The sequence below is a fragment of the Solanum pennellii genome, chromosome 7, assembly GCF_001406875.1.
Source record: "Solanum pennellii chromosome 7, SPENNV200".
In the NCBI taxonomy this organism is placed as follows: domain Eukaryota; kingdom Viridiplantae; phylum Streptophyta; class Magnoliopsida; order Solanales; family Solanaceae; genus Solanum; species Solanum pennellii.
The window spans coordinates 42,513,596-42,539,977 of NC_028643.1; positions in this window are offsets into that span (position 1 = coordinate 42,513,596).

Genomic DNA, 26,382 nt, shown 5'->3' on the forward strand with positions numbered 1-26,382 from the left:
GAGTTGTGTCTTAAAATGGCAAGACGAGAGTTAGTGTCTTAATTATATACCTTTGGTTTTTAAAAATGTGATGTTTTAGCATTGTGTTATGCTACGAAAAAAGCTCTATATTTTTCGAGAATTTTAGGCAATACAATGAATGTTGTCTAAGGGCTTGTATAAGACCTCCAAGAGGTCAAGTACTCCATGTTACTTCTAGGGGGTAGTCTCCGGGCGTGAAAAACATGACATTAGAGCATGAGGTTATAAAAATTTGTCTTAGGGTCTAAAGTCTCACAGTTCTATGTCTAGTAGAAACTTGTTCATCGGTGTGAGGTATAAGATCTCTCTTATTTTCTTTGTCAGGTGTTCATGTAGATGTGATTGCTTGGAAGGGATGATTTCTCAAAGCTTGAGAGAGAAAGGTGGATTTTAATGCTTATTAATATTTTGTGACTAGATGAGTATATGTGAAGGTGGATTTTGAAGATTTTAATATGATTCCATTAAAGTCTATTTGTGACCTATGATATGTGATATGTTATGTTAATAAGTTGTGTTTTGATGCAGTTACACTTGATAAAAATTGTTATAGTTATTGAATAATGTGTTACTTTATAATTATGTGTAATGATAATAGAAAGTTATGGTGTAGACTTTGATGATTTTTGAATGAATTTTATACATATATGGTAAGAATAGAGTTCCCTTTATATATTAGAAATGTTTCATAGTTGTCCTTGTGTCGATTGGAGTCTTTTGTATAGGCTTACTCCAAAGAAGGGAAGGTTGTGTGTTTACCTGGTAAGGATATGGGGATGTAGGATAGTAATGTGAAAATCCACATGACTAATTGATTAGTTCCTATATGAACCTATCCTAAGAGTCAGGAAAAAAGGAAGAAGTGGTCTTATTCCAGAAGTTGATATTATGTTTAACTGTAAGGTTTACTTGGAGGGTAGTATGTACCCCTATTTTCATAGGGAAAAGAAGAGTATAGATGTTCACCGACTTTAAAGATTTTAGGTTTTTTTCAAGATTGATATTCAGTATAGTCATTTGAGAAGAGTGCTTAGATTGTACCTTGGAAAGGTTTCTTGGATGATTCCAGCAAAGGTGATGCTGTTGGTCTAAATGGCCTTGAAGTTACCTTTCCCTAGTAATGGAAGAAAAAAAGAGGCCTCTATGTCTAAATCTGTTCTATGTTTCCCTAATATTTTAGTTTGAGACGATGGTTATCCTAGATATCTAAAAAAATTAGTAGTGGATCGTAAGAGTTCCAACACGTGCTATATGCTTGGTTAGAATCTGGGACATCTATAGTCCTATATCTGAGGAAGATTCTCAAAAGGCTATCGATGAACTACCTAAGGTGAAGAACCTTGTATGATTATATCTGGAGCTACTTACCTTTTTACAACTTGGTGGTAGAATATTATGAAATTATAGAGTTACCCTTGGTATTAATGGAGTAGTTAAGGCCTCATGTGGTTGGATAGTATGACCCAAGTTGATTTTTATGAGTTTTCCTTATGTTATCGACATAGAGAAATAAGTCGTGTTTGGCTGGTACCCGTTGATGTTTATTTGATAAGCTCCTTGTTATGTGAGGGAAGTGGAAGTTTAGTGTTCACTTGACTTGACATTGGTATATAAGGGCATAAAGTAATGAGTATTTGATTAGGATCACCCCAAGTGGGGGATAATAAAACCATATTTTAAGGTCTTCGAGTGCCCTTAAGATTTCTAGTTTGAGTTCCTAATAAACCCATATTGTAAGGTCTTTGAGTGCCCTTAATGTTTCTATCCTAAGTTCCCTTGAACTTCTCTATGTTTAAAATCACTTTAAGTGATGGATATCAAGTTGAGTGATCAAGATATTCATTTTTGGATAATTTGAAATCCTCACCTAATGGAGAGTGAGTCAAGATTTAGTAAGAAATCGATCCTTCTTCAGATTGGAATGAGGTGACGTTAAGAAGGGTTTGCATAAGCTTGATCCCAAGAGGGTGATGTTGTGCTTGACTAGAAGGATTGGTAAGTCCATGTTATCTTTGATGAAATGAGTTTCTCTTTGATTGGTTTACCTTAAGTTGGGTAGGATGAGTTGAGTAGTAAGGTTGTCGATATCCCTACATTTTCCTTCTATTCTTACTCAAGCTTAAAATCAAAGAGTTCCTCGTAGCTTGTTCATGTCTTGGAGTCTTGCACATTTGTATATGTTACATGTTCTCCACATGTTATTTATGCATTAGATTACACTGTGTTTTGAATATTTTGGAGAATTCATATTGCATGAAAAGAGATTTTTATAAATTGCATGTTTTTGATGTTGTTATGCATCTTGATATGGTAAATGTGCACTTTACTTCATCAGGTGATTTGATGATCATTCTTGAGTTAAATTTTGATGTGAGGGTATTTTGTCCCCAGAATTAGGTATTGAGTTTTCTTTAAATGAGAAAAGAGGAGTCCCTTTAGAAATATGTAATTTTGTGATTAGGAAAGTGTTAATATCAGCTCACTCTTGAGATCACATTTCCTAATTTCCAATTTAAAAGTTGGTTCATTGTAAAATAGCTTACAAAGTCTTTTGAACGATGAATTGATGTTTAAACAATGTTTTTAAGAAAATTTTCAATATATTCCTTAAAGAACACATGATCTCCTTAATCTCTCATATAAAGTTTGTTTTGTGATCTTGATTAGATATTAATTGAATTATGATTAGATTGTGATGTATTGTTGAATACTATTGCTATCTATATCTATTGATTATGTATTTTTAAGGATTAGCTACGATAATCATCTCTTAGAGAGTAAAATTTTTTACCTAAATTCTAGTCTATATTATTGGGATTGATGTTTATGGTTTTCTCCACTTATGGTGGCAATGCTTACATTTTTGTCTATCTACACAGGTTGTGATCATGACCTTGAAGGCAATAGATGTAAAGTGAATAGATATTATGATGATCATAATATGAAGGTTATGCGTGTAGTCTTCAATTTTAGTAACATTATTTAGATTTTTTGAAAATGTGAAGTAAAATGTGAATGATGATGTTAGGGTAAGGTATGGTGTAAAGGCTTGATTGTGATGAGTTTTATTGTATAATGACCCCTACATATATAACCCTATATGAACGTGTGATCCTTTGCATGTCCGGAGTTGTCTATTAAATTTTGAATGTGTTCTCTTCTCCTATGATGTAATGTTGGTGTGAATTCTATATTCCCTAATGCTCTAATTGTGAGTTGTTCATGGCTTGGGGATATTGTATATGTGTTGTGATCCGTGAAAGGTTGTCACCTCAATAACAATGTCGTTGATATTATGTGATCATGTTGATGAATGTACACACACACATCTCATGCATAACTATGAGTATGACATGTTCATGGTGTCAATTGGAAGGATAATTCTCATACGTTGTCACGACTAGGGAGCACCCCCTAGGCGTAACTGGCGTTTTCCTCCTCGAAGAGGCCTTAGACTATCCCTTAGCGTAGATCATGACATATAATAGTTAGAAAAAATGAAGAAAATTTACATCTTTTACACATGAACTATACTTAGAGTTCTCGTTTATGATATATATGAAGTTCACATAAACTTCTGAATTAGATACATAGTAAAATCGTATGAAGTAGTCTAATATTTGTCTCACAGATCATAACACTCCGGAAGTCCTATGATAGAATAGAGCCTCTTCTATCTAATAATATTAAAATGATATTTCCAGACCTAAAGTAACATAATAAATTTAAATTAGAAGTATTAGAGCCTAAATGTCAAAGGAAGACCTTGACGTGGGGAAACTAATGAAATTGAACTAGTGGATGTCCTTGTGTTTTGTGAAGGTTTTAGAGTATCTTCTGAAGTGTAAAAATTTCAAAATGACTTTAAATTACTAAAATGATATTTATAGGGTCAGAACGTCCAGTCAAGACTTCTCAACAACCACCGGAATGGTTGTTGAATAGGACCCGAACATTGGAAATCATTTTTTCAAATCAGCCTACGTGCAACCAAGATATGAAGGTCCTTGTGCGTCGCACGATAATTTCATGGCGTGAAAATTTTCTCTCTACCGAGGCTTTCATGTGGTTCACAGTCTCAACCCAGATTTCAAAAAAAAAATCAATAGTTTCCCCTGCAACGCGCAACCACTTCCTAGATTATTTCGTGTCGTTTTAAAGGCAATTTGACTTCACAAAAAGACCCCAACTAAGTGAGGGGTGTTTTGGGTATTTTAGGTGAGGGTTATATATTGATTAAGGATCAGTTTTCAGTTTTACCCATTCAAATCAAAAAGATCAATTTGTCCAGTTTTTTATCTCAATTTCGTGTCTTTATCACTTTAAGGTATGATTTGTTTCACTCTTGGAATTTCTTTCCCCAAGAGGCCCTTTCAAAGATGATTTTTGACTTCCCTAAAACTAGGGTTTCAATCTAGATATTGGTTCTCTTTTTAAAATTAAATTGTTATACAATCGTATTGAATTATAGTCTTTTTTCATTTCTTAATTAAGTATCCATGGTCAATTATTGGTTATCACTCAAGATTGTCCCTTTGAATCATTGTTATTCCCTACACTCATTATGAGTTGAAATTCTATAGTAATTGTGGAAGATGATGACTATATGAATATCTAGAATAGTACTTCCTATGCATTACTTGTTGAATTTACCTTGTTTATGCATTGACTATGTATTCTTTGGTAATAGATAATAATTCTTCTCTTTCTAATGTGTGGTTGTCATTTTGATATCAAGTACTTCGCATCCTTAACCCTAGACTATTGAATTGGCTATGAACAATGCAAGTATGTTAAGATATGATTATTATATAATTTAAAGTAACTTCTCTTAATTATGATAAAGAGTTGATTGAAAGATTTACTCACTTGTTTGTGGTTTTCTAAAGTGAAAGGGTAGTTCTTACTTATGAATACCTATGAGCTATTATGAAGAAATGTTCACATACAAGTATAAAAGATACTAATGTTATTTTGTATGAAGAGTATGATGACAACTAACGGGAATAAATGCTTAACACTGAAAGGGTATGTAAATGAGATGAATGTCTCACATTTAGTAAGTACGACCTACTATATGGGTTTCTTCACATTCAGTATGTCCAGATTCCCAAGATATGTGTTGTCTCATCTGATGAAAAAACCTCCACGTCTATCAAGTAAAGGTTTCTTAAAGTAATCCTCATCCCTTAACTATGTAACCACATAGGATTATAGATTTGTGGATCCACCTAGATAGCTATGTATGAATGGTTACAGCTTAGGAAAGTTTTAACCCTCTCTTTTTAGTGTTGGAGGAGAACACCGGAATTCACGTAGCTCACATGGTCTCATGTCGGTTATTGCACTTCTCTCCCTAATGAAAAATGTAAATGAATATGTCAAATAATCTAACAATTATTAGGGCTTGTCTTAGAGGTTACTACATAGGGTTAGGAGAGGGAATGTGAGGTCTCTTACTCATTGCACATGTGGGACCCTAAGAGAGAGTATTACTAGTGTTCTTGTATATTATGTTGAATACATGTTATGTATGTCATGTTTTATATGACTTATCAATTAAGCATGTTATGGTAAAGTATGAATTTATTATTTATGCATGTAGTAAGTGACTTAATGTGATGCTTAGCTTTAGATAATATTATGGGGTCCTATTCTTGCTATAGACAAGAATTGCTTTGGGTTGCTTATATGTTGGGTTATTGTAAAGTTTGGTTGACTCATAATTTTCCATATATGTGCATGTTTAGTTATTGAACATAATGCATGGTTTTGACTAAATTGTGTCTTTTCTCATGTATTATGATTTTATGCATAGGAACCATACATAGTACATGTGCTTTGTACTAACCCATAATTCTTTCCTTTTTCCTCAACGAGCTTCTAGGACAATTTGCAAGGAAACTAGAACTTCTTCCAACAAGTAGTTGGTGAGTCCTCGAAGTTTGACGATGGTCTCTTTTGATCTACCCTAGTAGTATTGATATTGTCTAAAGGCATTCGTTTCTTCCTTATTCTTAAAAACATTTGTTGTAAGCCCTATGTGGCAACACGTACTTGTATGAGGAAGTGCCCGAATGTTTACTTCCTTTTAGATTGTTCAATGCGAGACAAAAGACTAGACTAATTTGTACACATTTATTATATTGACTAAATGAGAAGACTTCAAAAGCTTAATATGTGAGAAGTCCAAATAAACTCCCTATATGATATGCAAGAGGTCTATGTAGACCTCAATATGTGAAAAGTTTCAAAATTTTCGCATTTTGACCGATGAAATGTAATTATGAATGCTAACGGATAATCTAAGTCCTCTTTAAGGATGAACAAGCCGATTACATCTAGGTGTAATCGCTGGTCTTGACAAACTTCGTATTAGAGCAAGGTTAAGTAATCTTAGGATTGATGTCTCACTAAAACATGTCAAGTAGAGTGTAGTTCATGATTGTGAAACATGCCATAATTATGAATGAGAAGCTATGTGATGCCTAGGAAATACTAACATTATTGATATTCTTGAAGTCGTGCCCTAGAGTCTTAACTCTACATGTCCTTATCTTCTAATCTCTTTCTTTTTCGAATAGGCAATAGAAACAAGAAGGAACAACGCTTGAAGGGTCAAACAGGAGAGTGTGAATGAGGCGGTTTCCTCTCTTACTCCTCGAAACCGTCATGTTCCAATTGAAGAAGGAGTTATGTCTAATGTATACATAAGGTCGACCATTCATATCTTTACCCTAGTGTTGGCTACTCATGTTGCTAGAGCCCAAGTGAAGCATAATGATAGCACAACCACATCAAGGATAAGGGATTTCACAACGATGAATCCCACTACTTTCTTTGTCTCAAAGGTGGAGGAGAACCCGCAAGGGTTCACTAATGAAGTGTTGAAGGTTCTAGATGCTTATGGGTGTCTTCTCAACAAATAGAAGAACTAGTCGCTTACCTACTGAAAGATGTTGCTCAAGTTTGGTATGTGCAATGGAAGGATGAGAATTGCGTCAGAGAAGGCCGGATTACTTAGGGAGCTTTTAAGAAGGCCTTAATTGATAGGTTCTTTCCATTGGAACTAATGGAGAGGAAAATGAAAGAAATCATTAACTTACACAAAGGGGGTACGAGTGTGAAGGTGTACAGTCTCAAGATCAATAAACTATGCAAGTATGATACTAATATTGTGGCTGATTCTAGAGCCAAGATGAAAAAATTTGTTACTGAGTTATCGATCTTGTGGTAAATGAATATAGGTCAGCTATGTTGATTACTAGCATTGACATCTCTTGTCTGATTGTTCCTTCCAAACAAATTGAAGAGAAAAAGCTTAAGAAAGTTGGTAAAGACTTGAAGAGGACAACGACCGCAGATGGAAATTCTTCTAAGCCTAGATTTTAGGTGCAATATAAGCCAAGGTTCAAGAAAAGGTTCCACAATCAAAGTCCTTACACCATTCCATGGGTCAACAAAGGTAAAGGCTCTACACCGAAGCCTAAGAGGTAGAAAGGTAGTGGTCCTTATATTGAGAAGTCTACTTGTTCTAATGATGGTAGAAAAATGAAGGGAAGTGTCTAGTTGGTGTAGGAAATTTTTATGTTTGTGGAAAGTATTGTCACATGAAGAGGGATTGTCCTATTATGAAGGCTCAAGGGAGAGAAAATTCTCAAGCACAAGGAAGTGCTCGCAATCCCAATGATCCTACGAAGAATCGTTTCTATGCTCTCCGCTCTACGGGTGATCAAGATGAGTTTCCGGATGTCGTCACCAGTTTGTTACAAGTGTTATCTATTAATTTCTATGATTTACTAGATCGGCGTTCTAAATTAGCATTTGTAACTCCATTACTAGCTAGATATTTTAATGTGTTACCCGATGTTCTCATGGAACCTTTTTTTGTTAGAACCCAAGTGAGCGACTCTGTTATGGGTAGAAGATTCTTTTGGAGTTGTCCTATATCATTGCCCAATACAGTTACTTTTGTTCACATGGTAGAACTTGATATCATTGATTTTGATGTCATCTTGTGAATGGATCGGTAACATGCTTGTTATGCATCCATTTATTGTAGGAAAAGGGTAGTAAAGTTCCAATTCCCTAATTAGCCTGTCTTAGAAAGGAAGAGGGGTAACTCAATCTCTAGAGGTCGAATTATTTCATGTCTAAAAGCTTGCAAAATGATCTCTAAAGGGTGTCTTTATCATGTTCTAAGAGTTAAGAACCTTGAATCCAAAATTCCTCCATTAAAGTCGGTGGCGTAGAGAGGGATTTTCCAGAAGTCTTTCCCGATGACATGCCCGGAGTTCCTCCCAAACGGGAAATAAACTTAGGTATAGACTTGTTGACGTATACAAAACCTATTTCATTCTATCCTTAGAGGATGTCTCCGACCAAATTGCAAGAACTTAAGCTTCAACACAAGGATTTACTTGACATGGGTTTAGTAAGACCTAGTAATTCTCCTTGTGGTCCTCCCGTGTTGTTTGTAAAGAAGAAGGATTGATCACTTTGGAAGTGTGTTCCGTCAACTAAATAAGGTTACAAGAAAAAACAAGTATCCTCTCCTTAGGATAGACGAATTGTTTGATCAATTACAAGGGGCAAGCTACTTTTCTAAGATTTACTTGAGCTCGGGCTATCACCAACTTAGGGTGAGAGGGGTGGACATACCTAAAATGGCTTTCCAAACTAGGTATGGTCATTATGAGTTCCTAGTCATGTCTATTGGTCTTCCCAATGACCCGACGACTTTCAAGTACCTAATGAATAGGGTGTTCTGAGATTACCATAACTCTTTTGTGATTGTCTTCATTGATAATACTTTGGTGTACTCCAAGGGTGAAGATGATCATATTAATTATTCGGGAGTAGTATTGCAAGTCCTTAAGAAACACCAACTATTTTCCAAGTATATCAACTGTGAATTTTTGTTTAGATCTATTGCGTTCCTTGGTCATATTATCTAAAGTGAGGGTATAAAGTTCGATCCAAGAAAGACAGAGGCAATTAAGAATTAGCCTAGACCTTTAAATCAAACCAACGTTAGAAGTATTTGGGTTGGACCAGCTATTATAGGAGGTTTGTGGATGGGTTAGCGTCCATTATTTCTCCTTTGACTACCTTAACCAAACAGATTTTTAAATTTGAGTGGTCAGAGGCATGTGAAAGACACTTTCAAATATTGAAAGATAGGCTTACCACCGCTCCGGTGTTAGCCTTACCTGAGGGTACCAAAGGTTTTGTGGTATATTATGACGCTTCATGAGTTGGTTTGCGTTGTGTCCTTACGTAACATGGGAAGGAAGTAGTCAATGCCTCTATGCAACTCAAGGTGTATGAGAAGAATAACCCAACTCATAACCTTGAATTTGCAATCGTAGTGTTTTCCTTGAAAATAAGGAGGAATTACCTTTATGGTGTCCATGTGAATGTATTTACCGACTGTAAAAGCCTTTAATATGTGTCACTCAAAACAAGTTGAAACTCTGATTATGGAGATGGTTGGAAATTTTGAAAGAATACGACATGAGTGTTCTCTACCACCCCAACAAGGACAATGTTGTGGTGGATGCTCTAAGTCGTATGACCAAGGGTAGTGTGGTTCATATTGAGGAATGTAAGAAAGAGCTAGTGAAAGATGTTCATATATTGTATAGATTGGGTGTTCGATTGGAAGATTTTCAAAATTGTGGGTTTATGGTCCACCATAACTCCGAGTCATCTTTAGTGGTTAAGGTGAAGTCTAAGCAATATCTTGATCCTTTATTGATTGAATTGGTCTTTCGCAAGTTAAATAAGTCATTCTCCCAAGGGAGGGGGGGGGGATGGGGTACTTAGGTACCAAGGTAGATTATTGTTACCGGATGTTGATAACATGAGGGGTAAAATTTTAGAAGAAGATCGTGGGTCCCAATATTCTATTCATCTGTGTGACACAAAGATGTACCGTGATCTTCAAGAAGTCTATTGATGGGAAGGTTTGAAAAGGGATATAGCGTAATTTGTGTCTAGGTGCCGAAACTGTAACAAAGTAATGGTCGAGCATCAAAAACGGAGTGGTTTACCTCATGTAACGAAGGTTCCTACTTGGAAATAGGAAGACATTAATATGAACTTCGTAGTGGGTTTGCCTCGGACATGTAGGCAAAATGAGTTATATGGGTTATTGTGGATATATTGACCAAATCCACTCATTTGACTCCCGTTATGTGTACTTAATCGGTGTAAGAGTATGCAAGGATTTACCTTGACGTAATTGTGAGTTTTCATGGTATCCCTTTGTCCATTAATTTTTATATAGGTTCCTAATTGACTTTCTTTTTGGATGACTTTTTAAAAAGGGTTAGCGAAGCTTAGCACCACTTTTTATAATCAAACGGATGTTCAAGAAAAGCATATTATTCAAAAACTAGAAGATATGTTAAGAGCTTGTGTTATCAATTTCAAAAGAAGTTGAGATGATCACCTAGCCTTGATTGAGTTATCCTATAATAATCGGTATCATTCAAGTATTTCCATGGCCCCTATTTAAGCACTCTATGGTAGGAGGTGTCAACCTATGATTGGGTTGTTAGAGGTAGGGAGTCTTCACTTCTTGGCCCCGAGATGATCTATGAGGCCTTAGAGAAGGTTCAGATGATAAGGGATAAGTTGAAAACGACATATAAGTGGCAAAAATCATATGTCGAAAACAAAAGAAGAGGTCTTTAATTTTAAGTAGGAAATAAGGTCTACTTGAAGATTTCACCCATAATAGGGGTGATGAGATTTGGAAAAAGGAAAGTTTAGTCCTTGGTATGTGGGCCCCTATGAGATCGTGAAACGGGTCGTGAAGGTAGCTTATGAGTTTGAGTTACCGAGTGAACTAGCCCTGGTTCATCCCGTATTTCATGTCTCTATGATTTAGAAGTGTATAGGCGACCCCGTATCCATTATCGCACTTGAAGAAGTTAAGTGTGAATGAGAACCTTGCCTTTGAAGAGGTTCCGGTTCAAATATTAAATCGCCAAGTCAAAGAGTCGTGGAACAAGGAGGTGGTCTTCGTAAAAGTCCTAAGGAGGAACCACCTAGTTGAGGGAGCAACATGGGCAGCTAAGGCCGACATGAAGTTCCATTTCTCTCATCTCTTTCCTCAAAATTCTAGCTAAAGTTGAGTTTAGTAATAATCCTCTTAAAAATATTGAATAATGATGAATTTGGATTGCTTTGCTATAATGTGCATAATTATGCTAAAGGTTCATGCTAAATGGATTTGCGTGTAAATATGTTTTTTTTTCTTAGCTTGCAATTATTTGTTTTTTGTGTATAGTTGCGTTTATGAAATCGTATTGAGCATGTTAATGTGTTTCCAACGAAGGTTGGCATATGTGACTCTTGATGATCATGTTGAACTCATGTTGATATTCAGAAGGTAGTTCCTCATGTTCTGATGTTGAGATCTTATATGTGGTAAATTGTTATTTGAGATGCTATGTGTAAATGATATGTTTATATGTTGAATGGAGTTGTGAACTATTCCTATGAGTTGTGACTCATGATGATTATATGTTGTTGGTTGGGCTGCTAGTCTTGAGAGTGATATTCTCCGTACGAAAAGATTTAGGTGCCATTCAGGGACGAATGTTCGTAAGGGGGATAATATAACACTCCTGAAGTCCTATGACCTAGACTAGAGCCTCACCTATCTAAAAATGATAAAAATGATGTTTCTAGACCTACAATAACATAATAAAGTCTAGTTAGAACTATTAGAACGTAAATGTCAAAGGAAGACCTTGATGTCAGAAACTAGTGAAATTAAACTAGTACACTTACTTGAATTTGTCAAGGTTTGAGAGTGTCGTATGAAGTCTAAAACTTTTAAAAGACTTTAAAAAAGTAAAATAATATTTATAGAGTAAAAACATCCAGTCACGACTCCCCAAAGACCACCGGAAGGGTTATTGAGGTGGACTCGAACATTGGCTAGAAGGCTACCAAAGCAGCATGCCAACATATGAAGGTCCTTGTGTTTCACGAAGCAATTACACGGTGGGAAAATTTAACCTCGCGATGCAGTGTCTTCACAAGGCTGACTTCCTCAACTAGAATGTTAGAATTGATAATTAGAATTGCCCTCACGACGCGCAACCACTTCCCAGATTCGTTCGCGCCATTTTTTAGTCAATCTAACTTCACAAAAAGACAACCATTAAGTGAGGGGTGTTTAGGGTATTTTAAGTGAGGGTTATATATTAGGGTCAGTATTAATTCATTTTTACCCATTCAAATCAATTCCACAAATCAATCTCACTTCTCTCTAAAAATTCTCTCTCTACTCAAACTCCATTCAAAATCAATTTGGAGCTTGCAGAAAAAGATCAGTTTCTCAAGTTTTACCCTTTGATTTCGTTTCTTTATAAACTTTAAGGTATGGTTTCTTTGACTCTTGGAATTTCTTTCCCCAACAGGCCCTTCCATAGATGATTTTCAACTTTCCCAAAACTAGTGTTTAAATCTAGATAGGATTCTCTCTTCAAAACGAAATTGTTATTCAATTGTGTTGAATTATAATATTTTAGCATTGTTTTACTAACTATTGATGGTCAATTGTTGGTAATCACTCAAGATTATCCCTTTGAAACCTTGTTCTTCTCGACACTCACAATGCATTGAAGTTCGATAGTAATTGTAGATTATGATGACTATATGAATATGTAGAATAATACTTGCTATGAATAACTTCTTGAATTTAACATATTTGTGCATTGGCTATGTATTCTTTGGAATTGAAGAATGAAGGCAATGAAAGGGAAAGAAGATATAAAGCCTGATTCTTCTTGAATTTAATCATGAAGTATGATTTACTTACATAGTAATGCTTCTATGTCTAATGTGTTGTTGTGATTTTTATAGCAAGTATACCTCATCCTTAACCCTAGATTATTAATTTCTCTATGAAGTATGCAAGTATGTTAAGATATGATTATTATATGATTGAAAGTAACTTCTCATGATTATGAAAAATGTGGTAAGTGAAAGGTTTACTCACTTGTTTGTGATTTTCTAAAGTTAAAGGGTAGTCCTCACTTATGGATACCTATGAGCTATTATGATGAAATGTTGACATAGGTGTATAGAAGAGACTAATTTAATCTTGTATAAAGAGAATGCTTACTACTAAAGGGAATTCATGCTTAGCACCTAAAGGGCATGTAAATGAGATGGAGGTCTCATGTTTAGTATGTACGGCCTTTCACATGGGTTTCTTCAAGATTAGTAAGTCCGGTTTCCCAAGATATGTGTTTTCTTATAAGATGGAAACCTCCACGTCTAGATGGTCATGGTTTCTAGAAGACCATTAACAATGTGACAACATAGGACTATAGCTTAGTGGATGCACCTAGATTGCTATGTACGAATTGTTACACCTTAGGCAAGTGTTAACCCTCTATTTTTTGTGTTGGAGGAGAACATGGGATTTAATGTAGCTCAGATGGTCTTATGTCAGTTATTGAACTTCTTTCCCTACGTAATAAGGTAAATAAATATTTCAAATATGTGAACTATTATCAGGTTTGTCTTAAAGGTTCCTACATAGGGTGAGGAAGGGTATACGACTTCTCTTACTCATAGATAATGGGGATCCTAAGGGAGAGTCTTAGTAGTATTCTTGTATGATTAAGTTGATTACATGTTATGTGTGTCATGTTTTATATGAACTTATGAATCAAGTATGTTATGGTAAAGTAATAAGTTATGTTGTATGCATGTTGTAAATGACTTAATGATATGTGTAACTTTGGATAGGGTTATAGGTTCCTTTCTTGCTATTGCACAAGTAATGCTTTGGTTTTACTTATAATGTTCCATATATGTGCATGTTGAGTTATTGAAGATAATTCATAGTTTTGACTAAATTGTTTCTTTTTTCACGCATTGATGATTTTATTCATAGGAACCATACATATTACATGTGTTTTGTACTAACCCATATTTCTTCCGCTTTTCCTCAACATTTTAGGTTTCAGACATTGAAGAGCTTCTAGGCCACTTTTCAAGAATACTTGGACTTCTTCATCCAAGCAGTTGGTGAGTCCTCCATGTTTGAGGATGGTTCCTTTTATATACCCTAGTATTATTGCTATTTTCTAAAGACATTCGTTTCTTCCCTACTCTTAAAGACATTTGTTGCCAGTCCTATGTGGCAACATTCATGTGTAAGGGCTATGTTCGAATGTTGTAGTTCATTTTAGATGGTTTAATATGAGGTAAAAGATTAGACTAATTCGTACGTATTGATTATATTGACTAAATGAAAAGTCTAGGCAAGCTTTATATTCAAGGAGCAGCCTAAGTAAACTCCCAATACGATATATGAGAAGTCAATGTATACCTCAATATGTGAAAGATTCATATTTTCCGCATTTTGACCGAGGAAATATAATGATGAATGCTAACGGCTAGTCTAAGTCTTCTTCGAGGATGAAGACGCCAGTTACGTCTAGGGTGTGCTCCCCGGTCCTGAAACATATAACCATCTATAATAGTAGTATAAGATTTTGGCACATCCCTTACGTTCTACAATATGCCACATATAGGCTTACAATAAAGCCTCGAATATAAGGAAATAACAATTGTCTTAGAAGAAGTCAATACTAATTAAGCTAGCTAGACAAGTGGCATCATCCTCGGACTTTAGGACTCATCAATGACTTGGGAAAAGATCAAAGTCTTCCTTAGAAATTTCCACGAAATTCTTCAATCATGTGTTCTCGTAATCATATAACATCATATCATGTGTGCTGATCATCATATAATGAAATTTAGACCAAAGACATGTTCATCACTGAACTCAACATCATATAATATCAACATCATATAAAGTCAATATTATTCATTTCATTTATAAGATAAGTACATAAGAACATCCTTCTAGCACTCTTCTCAAAGTCAACTTGTGCAATGCATAGGTAAACTGTCATATCTAAACCTATACTAGTAGTTACCCTTAAGTTACCCTAGTTAGTGTCCATCTATATTACTTCCATTCATTCAATTTACTTTTAGGAACATTAACATTAACTAAAAATAGACCATGTGAGCTAAACATGTGTCACGACTGAAATCTAAACCCCAGACGAGACAACGTCGTTGATCTCTCAAAGGTTGCGGACAAGCCTACATACGTCATTCTTACTTCATCTAGGTTAATTTTCGTAGAAAATTTGAAAATTTTGGTTTCTTAACATGCTAACTAAACATTCTACTACATACGTAATTATTCACCATCAACCATCTAACATTAAGATCATCAAATGAAAGAAACAGTTTATTATAACGATAAAGACGTATTTGCAAAAATGACACCAATACAATGTCTGAACAAAAACTAAACAGAAACACTAGTGGAACATACTCAACTAGCTCATTCCTACAACAGAAGTAGAATGTAAATGGCCAAGCATCATCGAAAGCATGAGGGCCTACCAAGTCCGGATGAATGCTCGACGTCCGGGTAACTGCAGCGTTGATCGTGTAGCTCTAGCGTCCACCTGAGCCTGCACATAGAAGTTTGGAGTTCTATAGGGTTAGTACACACTTGTACTAAGTATTGGTATATGAAAGCACAAAACGAGGACATGCATGAGTATGATTAGCTCTTTCCTAACAACATCATTAGAGAAGGTCCAGTAAGTGGACTTGCCAAATTGAGATTAGGAAAGTGAGTGAGCTTTCAAAATTTGAATTAGGAAATTTTATGAGCTTTCCAAATTTTGATTAGGAAAGTTATGCCATGAAACTTTTCAGCTTTCCAAATTTTTATTAGGAAAGTTATTCCATGAGAGTAACATGCATCATCATACTTAACATTTTGCACACAGCACATAACAGCGTACACATAGCACATATAATAATTCCTATAACACATAACATTGTTCATATCATTCATTTGTATGCCATGAGACCTCGGAATCAGGGGCTCAACATATGGTACCTTAACCAGGGAGTCTGCTTTAGCAAACACAGAGTCTGCTTCGTTCATTCATTACGTACTTCATTTCATTTCATGCGTGGGCCAGTGTAAACACCAGCTACACCTAGGATGTAGTTTAAGTCTTTCATCGGGTTCGTTGTGCAATGACCAAGAATGACCGAATGTCATTACTTGAATCTAACTCACGTCTTGATTATCCTATATTAACACCTTTGGTATCATTTGTTTCATTATGTGCATCATTTGAGGCTGGCCTCATTCATTCATTGGGAAATTTAACTTTAACCGACATAGATCATGTGAGCATCATGAAACCTAGTGTCATGAAATTCCACACTGAAAATAGGTGGAGTCACCGGCCAAAAGTGACCCAAAACATGCTAGCGTACATGGGAATTAAACCCCGGCAGATCCCTATATTGGATGTATAGGTTCGAAGGTTAGGATGAATAAGGAGACCTATACCCGGCATGCTGGACAGTCTCATCTCATGAGAGTTACATAAACTTCCGCCCTTCCCGAAAGAAGGCATCACCGCTCATATCTAGCCTATCGGTGCTCAGTAAAAAGTTCCATTATATTCAACTCATACGTCATGGAAGCTGGCTTCTAGTATGAGGACATCATAGCTCATTAGATGATTTCTCATCCCATCATTAGTATTAAGTATGCATTAACTTCAATACTTTCATTAGAGTGTTCATAGAGACTGGTCTCTCAATTAACTTTACACTCTCATAGGTGAGTATGTTTTAATAACATTTACTGAGGCTCATTTGAGATTGCTCTCATGTTTCATATTAGCATCTTATCATGTTGTCACCGCATTCATTAACTTTACGACATTTGTTCTTCATATTTACTAACCCCTTTACATGAATGTTCATTTCATCACTTGCCAATGCACTTGGCCATTTAGTGTGTTTAACACTCTTATTTAACCACTTCTAGGTTTTATATCATTTCATCACATACATCTTAGGTTCACTTACTTTTAAACTATGACAGTCTTATGAGTCAACACATACAGGCCATGAGACGTCATTCATAGTTTGTCTAAGTGATTCATGTTTACCAAATATTATGTGGTACAAGACTTGTGAATCTTGTAGATATGCCAATATATTTATTTGATCTTTAGAGGCAGCATTCATTAATTATTTGTTTACATATGACTTCTGTGTCAACACGGAATAGGATAAGGGAACCCGATTTCGAATCCCTTGAACAACACTTTAACTTATTTAAACTTTGATAATTGCATTTTACAGAGTAGGGATACCCTAGTTCGATTCCCATCAACCCCATCATATATCTTTCTTGTTCTCCTCCCCTTTTGCGCTTAGGGCAAGGAGGTTGTGGGTTAAATCCCCCACAAGCTCATTATTTTCTTTCTGTTAATTAATTTCTTAACTTTCTGACCTATCCAAGAGGTTGTGGGTTCAATGCCCACTCTCCACCATTATTTTTCTCCTTACTCTACCATCCATTCAAGAGGTTGTGGGTTCAGTCCCCACTCTCCACATTTTATTTGCTCTATTTTTCTCCTAACTCTCTCATCCATTCATGAGGTTGTGGGTTCAATCACCACTCTCAAAATTTTATTTTCTCCTTTATTTTTCTCATTAGTCTCTCATCCATTCAAGAGGTTGTGGGTTCAATCCCCACTCTCCACATTTTATTTTCCTCCTAACTCTCTCATCCATTCAAGAGGTTGTTGGTTCAATCCCCACTCTCCACATTTTATTTTTACTTCTTTATTTTCATGGTTTTTAACATGGTGAAGGCACGGGTTCAATCCTCTATGACCTCACTTGTTTTAATTCATTTTTCAACATTTTGAAGCCTTTTTGCTGACCGAAATTCATCAGTAGAAGCTGGAAATTTTCTTTTACAGTTTCAGCATTCTTTCATCAAGGTACACCTTAGTTCTTAGGGGTATTTCGTAGTGCATTTACAACGTTTTAGGTGCGTCTTCATGTAAACGTTTAGCTAAGATATTTTCACTCAAATCATCCATATTTCAATTCATATGAACACCACATTTACATCAACATGTCTACATGAAGTATAAAGAACTATCATCCAATTTCAAGTCCTAAACCAAGAACAATTGCCACGACAACACATACATACACACGTAGTTACATTTTCAGAAACATCAGTATAAGTCACATAATTCCAAATATGCATATAAACACATAATCATTACAAAAATATGTTTCATCCCTAGTTTTCTGCCAGAAAACATAACCAACCTATGATTAAATGGGAGCTAGTGACAGTGACATGCAACGGGGAACAACCTTATTTTGCAGAATGAATATTCTGAACCGTTAGGGGTCTCTTGGGAAAGGTACCAAGAGAGAAGAGAACCCATACCTTTTTGATGTTAAAACCTCGACTTGCTGCCCATAGAACCCCTCCAAACATACGTCCAAATCCAAGAGCTTCAACACCAACTTGACGGAAAAAGCCTCTCTTTGCCTAATGTGTTTGATTAGTTGTTTGTTTATAATTTTCATTGTGATTTCTTCAAGTGTGAAGAACTTTGGTTTACCTAATTTTTTTGTACGCTAGTTGGCAGAGAAAAACTCGAGTGAGAGTGATAGAGACATGAGAGAAAGATCAGCGTGGAAGAGAAGATTTTTCTTAGGCTTAGGAGTCTAGTTTAGGACTTAGTCAAATAAGGTTTTATTTAATTATTAAAAATATAATTTACTTTTATTTTAATTCATCTAATAACTAATAAATATACATTAATTACATTATTTTACAATTTAAATTAAAAACAATTTAATTATTTGCTTCCACCTAAGTTCGAACTTGGGTGGAGCAAGACTTTGCTGCAAGAGCCCAATTTCGGCCCTCTCTTCCCAAAATGAACCTCCACCTTATTAATGAATTAATTAATTTTTTAGGATAATTATGATACTACCCTTATCCTTAAAAAATACCATTTTACCCCTAGATCCTCCAAACATAAGATTTCCTCTTTTTTCAATCCGTTAAGACTCCTTCATGTAAATCTTCGTATTCGTGAGTCCTACATGGTTAGACACAACCTTTCCTAGCTCAACTAACTCCCCAAGTTACTTGGCTTGGATGTCGAAAGGGTTCCGAGGTCTGGTTTTACGCGCATCATTCCTTGTAAACCCGGTCTAATCGTTGGCATTCTAGACACATTAAGCACTACTTAGCATATCCATTTTTAGGGTTGTTACATTATTCCCCCATAGGAACATTCGTCCCCGAATGAAAATACTCTTTATTAAGAATAAGTAGTCATCTATAGAATGTATGCATACATAGGTAATTCAATACTCGCAATTAGTGAATATTTTATTTACATATTACCATGATGGTAGACATCCATGAAACATACTAGTAGCTTCAGATTAATAGACTAAGGAACTCTTTCCTACATTAGTCTCATCAAAGCATACAACATAAGTAAACATTTAAGTCATACAAATCAGCAACAAACATGTTGACTCAAATATATTAACCTAATACTAGTGCATAAACACCATACACAGTCAAACACATGAAAGACTAATTAAGGCTACGCACCCGAGACTTCACCAGAGGTGACTTCCCCTTCACCCCTAAACTTGAGTGCGAAGAATAATTTCCTCCATGTAGCCTCTTCACTTTGACCATTTGGTTGAACTCTCTCCTTCCCCTGTTCTTGACTTCTCCTATTCGGACAATCCTTCATCACGTGACCCGGTTTGCCACAACTGTAACAAGCGTTAGAGTCCATAATACATTCTCCCCAATGTAGTATGCCACACATCCACCAAGGTTGCCTCTCCTGGGCTGTTAAGTCTTACAAACCTCAGGGAGTAATCCCTGACTGACATCGATCCCTGCTTAAGGTTGATAAATTCCTCAACCTTAGCCTCCTTCATTTATCTTGGAAAGAACTGCCCCAGAAAAGCCATCTTGAAAAGATCCCAAGTATAGGACCCTCTCCGAAGGCACTGCTATCTTGCGACACCTTATACCAGGATTGAGCTACATCCTTTAGCTAGTAGGATGTCAACTCAGACTTCTCCACATCAATCAAATCCAATAGCCCGAGCTTCTAAAGTGATATCTTGGGCCATCTGTACCAAAGTTGTCCTTAATTCTCCATCTGTCAACCCAGCTAAGTTAACAGGCGTCTCTATTCCAGCAGCTAGAGCCTGGGGAGAATGTTAAATCACCCCACTAGCCGCTCCTCCAATATCCCCGTCTGCTTTTCACCTTGTATTAATCTTTTGGAAACTTCAAGAGTTGATGTTATATACGCTCTTAACACAAAGAAATATGACATAAGAGAAGGCACGAGAAGATTAGAAGAAGGGAAATTTTCCTACAGATCATGCATTCTCTAATCCATGATAGTGGTGCACTTCACTACCATGACTTAGAAACTACTCGATGTGGTTGATGTGATATTATTATCCTCATAATTTAACCTAGCGCTCTAATACCAACTTTGTCACGACCGAAATCAAGACCCCTGACGAGACCGGCGTCGTTGACCTCTAAAAGGTTGCAGACAAGCCTACATTCGTCATTCTTACTTCATCTATGTTAATTTAGCGGGAAATTTGAAACTTTTTGTTTCTTAACATGCTTACTGAACATTCTACTGCATAGGTAATTGTTCACCATCAACCATCTAACATTAAGATCATCACATGAAAGAAACAGTTTATTAGAACCATAAAGATGTAATTACCAAAACGGCACTAATACAATGTCTGAACAAAATGGGAATGAAACGCTAGTGGAACATACTCCACTATCTCAATCCTACAACTAAGATAGAATGTTAATGGGAAAGCATCCTCAAAAGCATGAGTGCCTACCAAATTCGTATGATGCTCGACGTCCGGATAGTTGCAACGTTAAGTCTGTAGCTCTAGCGTGCACCTGTGCCTGCACCTAAGAGTTTAGAGTTCTATAGAGTTAGTACACACTTTTACTGAGTATGGGTATATTCAAGCACACACCAGGGACATGCATAAGTAGATTAGCTGTTTCCTAACAACATGACAATAGAAGGTCAAGTCAGTGGACTTGCCAAATTGAGATTAGGAAAGTGAGTGAGCTTTCTAAATTTGAATTAGGAATGTTTATGAGCTTTCAAAATTTGGATTAGGAAAGTTATGCCATGAGAATAACATGCATTGTCACACTAAACATTTTGCACACAACACACAAAGTGTACACATAGCATATATCATAATTCCTATAACGCATAATGTTGTTCATATCATTCATTTGTATGCCATGAGACCTTGGAATAAAGGAATTGACATTATGACTTCCCAAAAATGAGGGCTAAACATATGGGACCTCAACTAGGGAGTCTACTTTACCAAATACATAGTCTGCTTCGTTCATTCATATGTACATTATTTCATTTCATTCATGGGCCAGTGTAAACACCACCTATACCTAGGATGTAGTTTAAGACTTTCATCGGGTTCGTTGTGCAATGACCAAGAATGACCTAATGTCATTACTTGAATCTAACTCACACCCTTATTATCTTATCGTAACACCTTTGGTATCATTTGTTTCATTATGTGCATCATTTGAGGTTGGCCTCATTCATTAATTGGGAACTTTAACTTTAACCGACATAGATCATGTGAGCATCATGAAATCCAGTGTCATCAAACCCCACAGCGAAAATAGGTGGAATCACCGGCCAAAGTGACTCAAAGCATGCTAGCGTACATGGGGATTGAACACCGCCAGATCTCTATATTTGCAGTATAATTTCGAAGACTAGGAGATATAAGGAGACCCATACCCGGCATGCTGGACAGTCTCAACTCATGATTGCTACGTGAACCTCCGCCCTTCCCGAAAGAAGGCATCTCGCTCATAGTTAGTATAGCGGTGCTTAGTGTAAAGTTCCATTACATTCAAGTCATACGTCATGGAAGCTGGATTCTAGTATGAGAACATCATAGCTCATTAGATGATTTCTCATCTCATCATTAGTATTAAGTATGCATTAACTTTAATACTTTCATTAGAGTGTTCATAGAGACTGATATCTTCATTAAACTTTACACTCTCATAGGTGAGTACATTTTGGTAATATTTACTTAGTCTCATTTGAGATTGCTCTCATCTTTCACACTAGCCTCTTATCATGTTGTCACCACATTGATTAACTTTAGCATAATTGCTCTTCATATTTACTCACCCCTTTACATGAATGTTAATTCCATCATATGCCAGTGCAGTTGGCCATTTAATGTGTTTCACACTCTTACTTAACCCCTTCTAGGTTTTACATCATTTCATCACATACATCTTAGGTCCACTTACTTTTAAGCTTATCTAGACTTATGAGTCAACACATACAAGCCATGCGACTTCATTCATAGTTTGTCTAAGTGATTCATGTTTACCAAAGATTATGTGGTACAAGACTTATGCATCTTGTAGATATGACAAGCTATTTATTTGATCTTTAGAGGCAGCTTTCATTAAATATTTGTTTACGTATGACTTATATGTCAATACCGAATTGGACAAGGAAACCTGATTTTGAATCCCTTTAACAACACTTAATCTTATTTTAATCTTTGATAATTGCATTTTTCATATTCGGGAGACCCTAATTCGATTCCCATCAACCCCATAATATTTCTTTCTTGTTGTCCTCCCCTTTTTCGTTTTAAGGAAAGGAGGTTGTGGGTTCAATCCCCCACAAGCTCATTATTTTCTTTCTTTTAATTTATTTCTTAACTTTCTCACCTATCCAAGAGGTTGTGGGTTCAATCCCCCACAAGCTCATTATTTTCTTTCTTTTAATTTATTTCTTAACTTTCTCACCTATCCAAGAGGTTGTGGGTTCAATCCCCACTCTCCACGTTTATTTTCTCCATTATTTTACTTCTAACTCTCTTATCCATTAAAGAGGTTGTGGGTTCAATCCCCACTCCACATTTTATTTCCTCTTTTATTTTTTTACTAACTCTCTCATTCATTCAAGAGGTTGTCGGTACAATCCCCACTCTCCACATTTTATTTTCTCGTTTATTTTCCTCCTTACTCTCTCATCCATTCAAAAGGTTGTGGGTTCAATTCCCACTCTCCACATTTTATTTTCTCCTTTATTTTCGTCCTAACTCTCTCATCCATTCAAGAGGTTGTGGGTTCAATCCCCACTCTCCACATTTTATTTTTACTTCTTTATTTTCATGGTTCTTAACTTGGTGAAGTCACAGGTTCATTCCTCCATGACCTCACTTGTTTTAATTCATTTTTTTCAACATTTTGAACTCTGTTTGCTGACCGAAATTAATCAATAGAATCTGGAAATTTTCTTTTAATTTTTCAGCATCCTTTCTTCAAGTTACACCTTTGTTTTTCGGGGAATTTCGTAGTGCATTTTTAACATTTTAGGTGCGCATGTATTCGTTTATCTAAGATATTATCCCTCAAATAAGCCACATTTCAACTCGTATGAACATCACATTTACATCAACATGTGTGCATGAAATATGAAGAACTATCATGTAATTTCAAGTCCTAAACCATGAACAATAGCCACGACAACACACACTTAAACACGTAGTTACAATTTTTGGAAACATCAACATAGTCACATAATTCCAAACAAACATATAAACATATAATCATCACAAAAACACCTTTGATCCCTTGTTTTGTACCAGCAAACATAACCAACCTATGATTCAATGAGAGCTAGTGACATGGACATGCAACGGGGAACAATCCTAGTTTTCGGAATGAATATTCTGAACCTTAAGGGGTGTCATTAAGGGACCAAGATAGAAGAGAACCCAATTCAAACCTTGACTTGATGCCCAAAGAACCCCTCCAAACACACGTCCAAATCCAAGAGCTTCAACACAGACATGATGGAAAAACCCTCTCTTTGCCTAACGTGTTTGATTAGTTGTTTTTTTATAATTTTCATTGTGTGTTTTTAAAGTGTGAAGAACTTTGATTTACCTACTGTTTTTGTATGTTATTTGGCAGAGAAAAACTTGAGTGAGAGTGATAGAGACGTGAGAGAGAGAGATGAGCGTGGGAGAGAAGAGTTTTCTTAGGCTTAGAAGTATAGTTTAGGACTTAGTCAAATAAGGTTTTATTTAAATATTAAAATTCTGATTTCCTTTTATTTTAAATCAGATAATAAATAATAAATATAAATTAATAACATTAATTTTTCAACGTAAATTAAAAACAATTTAATTCATTGCTTCCACCTAGGTTAGAACCCAGTTGGAGCAAGACTTCACTTCAAGAGCCCAATTTCGGCCCTCTCTTCCCAAAATGCCCCTCCACCCTATTAATTAATTAATTAATTAGGATAATTACGATACTACCCTTAGCCTAGAAAAAGACCATTTTACCCCTAGACCCTCCAAACATAAGATTTCCTCTTTTCCAGTCCGGTAAAGACTCCTTCAAGTAAATCTTCATATTCGAGAGTCCTACATGGTTGGACCTAACCTTTATTATCTCAAATAACTCCTCAAGTTAGTTCGCTTGGATGTAGCAAGGGTTCAGGGTCTGGTTCTACGTGCATCATTCCGTGTGAACCCAGTCTAATCGTTGGCATTCTAGACACATTAAGCACTACTTAGCATATCCATTTTTGGGGTTGTTACAACATGGAATCCAGTGTCATGAAAGCCTACACCAAAAGAAGGTTCTATACTTTCCAAGGTAGAATGAAACAGTAACATATCATTCTAGGCGGATCCACTAGTTACTTTTCCTATAGGGGCACATGGTTAAGGAAATAGGAGATTCTCTACAAACTAATGTATGCATATTTGCATGGTATTCTCCTTATCATGAGAGCCATTGTGAACCTACCTTCCTTCATGGGTAAGGGCCACCAATCATATATAGTTTGCTCGGTGGTAAGAAAATGTCCCTTTTTGAAATATCTTTAAGTTATTTGTAATCATTAGTTTACAATATAGTCCTTAGGTACTAACACCTTGTATATTCATGATCATAGATCTGTATGTATAGAATCAGAACTTCCTTTCATCACAACTCATCATTTAGTGACATCATCACATCGTAGTAATATCATAATAAGACACATAATAGTAGCCTTAAATGGCCATACCCATATCAAGATCTCACATTCACATATTCCTTACATGCCGTCATACTCATCAGCTCATGATCTTCCTATTCTATTCGCATATTCATACTTCAAGTGAACATCATCATTAAGAATTGACCAAAAAAATTGAAGTACAGAAATCATAATCTCAAAAGTCTAACTAATGGCTTCCAAAAATCTCCTTCAAAATCATACATTCAATACCACCATATTCATCCAGTAATCCAAACACCATCATATATACAATAGTAAATGAAGTAAAAACTTATCCATTTTTAATATCCCTAGTCATCTTTAAGCCTAATTAACAGTTAGGGTTAAGGGAAAGGGGTCATTCATGGATCTTTTATAGTAACTAGGTCAAAGATTAAGAAACTACAACAATCCACCATTAAACAATCATAATCTGTTAATGTAGATAAAATAAATACAACGTTAAACCAATTTGAAAGATAACCTACGAATTTTATGAAAACCATAATTCTAGACATCCTTTAAAACCAAACATTGAAAAACCTCTTGAGGAATGGAGTCCCAAAAGTGAGTAACTTCCATACCTTAACACTCCTTGTAAAATGGTGGAAGAAAATTTTAATCTTGAAGCCCTAATAATGCTAGAACCTTAGTATTCAATTGGGGTCTTTGGGTAGTAATAGAAAGTAGAGAGAACTGGGAGTGAATTAGGTTTGGGAAATAATGAGGTGTTGGGTTAGTTAAATGAAGTCTAATACTTTTATCGTCCCCAACTAACTTAATTAACCAGTTACACCCTCGATATGAAATAAGTTGAAGTAGAGCTTCACATGTGTTTCATAAGTTAATAATGAGTTAAAATGATGCATTTTAGCATTAGAAGTCAGTTGGTGAACTTAGGAATACAAGCGTCCAAGAAGGTCCATGGCTTTCGGAAAATGTGCCTTTGAATGTTCTACTGTATCCTTGATTTTGGAGCATGTTTTTAGTTAGTTTTTGGTGTATACAACGAGAGGGGATGACCCTAGTACCTATTGGGACATATCAAGGGTCAAAAGTATGACTACGACTCATCGATGACCACCCTAAGGGTCCCAAAGGAGGACCCAAACGTTGGGCAAGGAAGCTGCCTAAGGCAGCGTACAGACACAAAAATTGAAGCCCACCTCGCGTCGCGTGCCTGGCACTGAAGCTGCCTGTTCATCACGCAAGTTACATGAGGATCACTGCCTAAAAATTCTTAGATTCAAGAAACAAAAGCTCCCTCCGCGATGTGCATCCAAGTCCA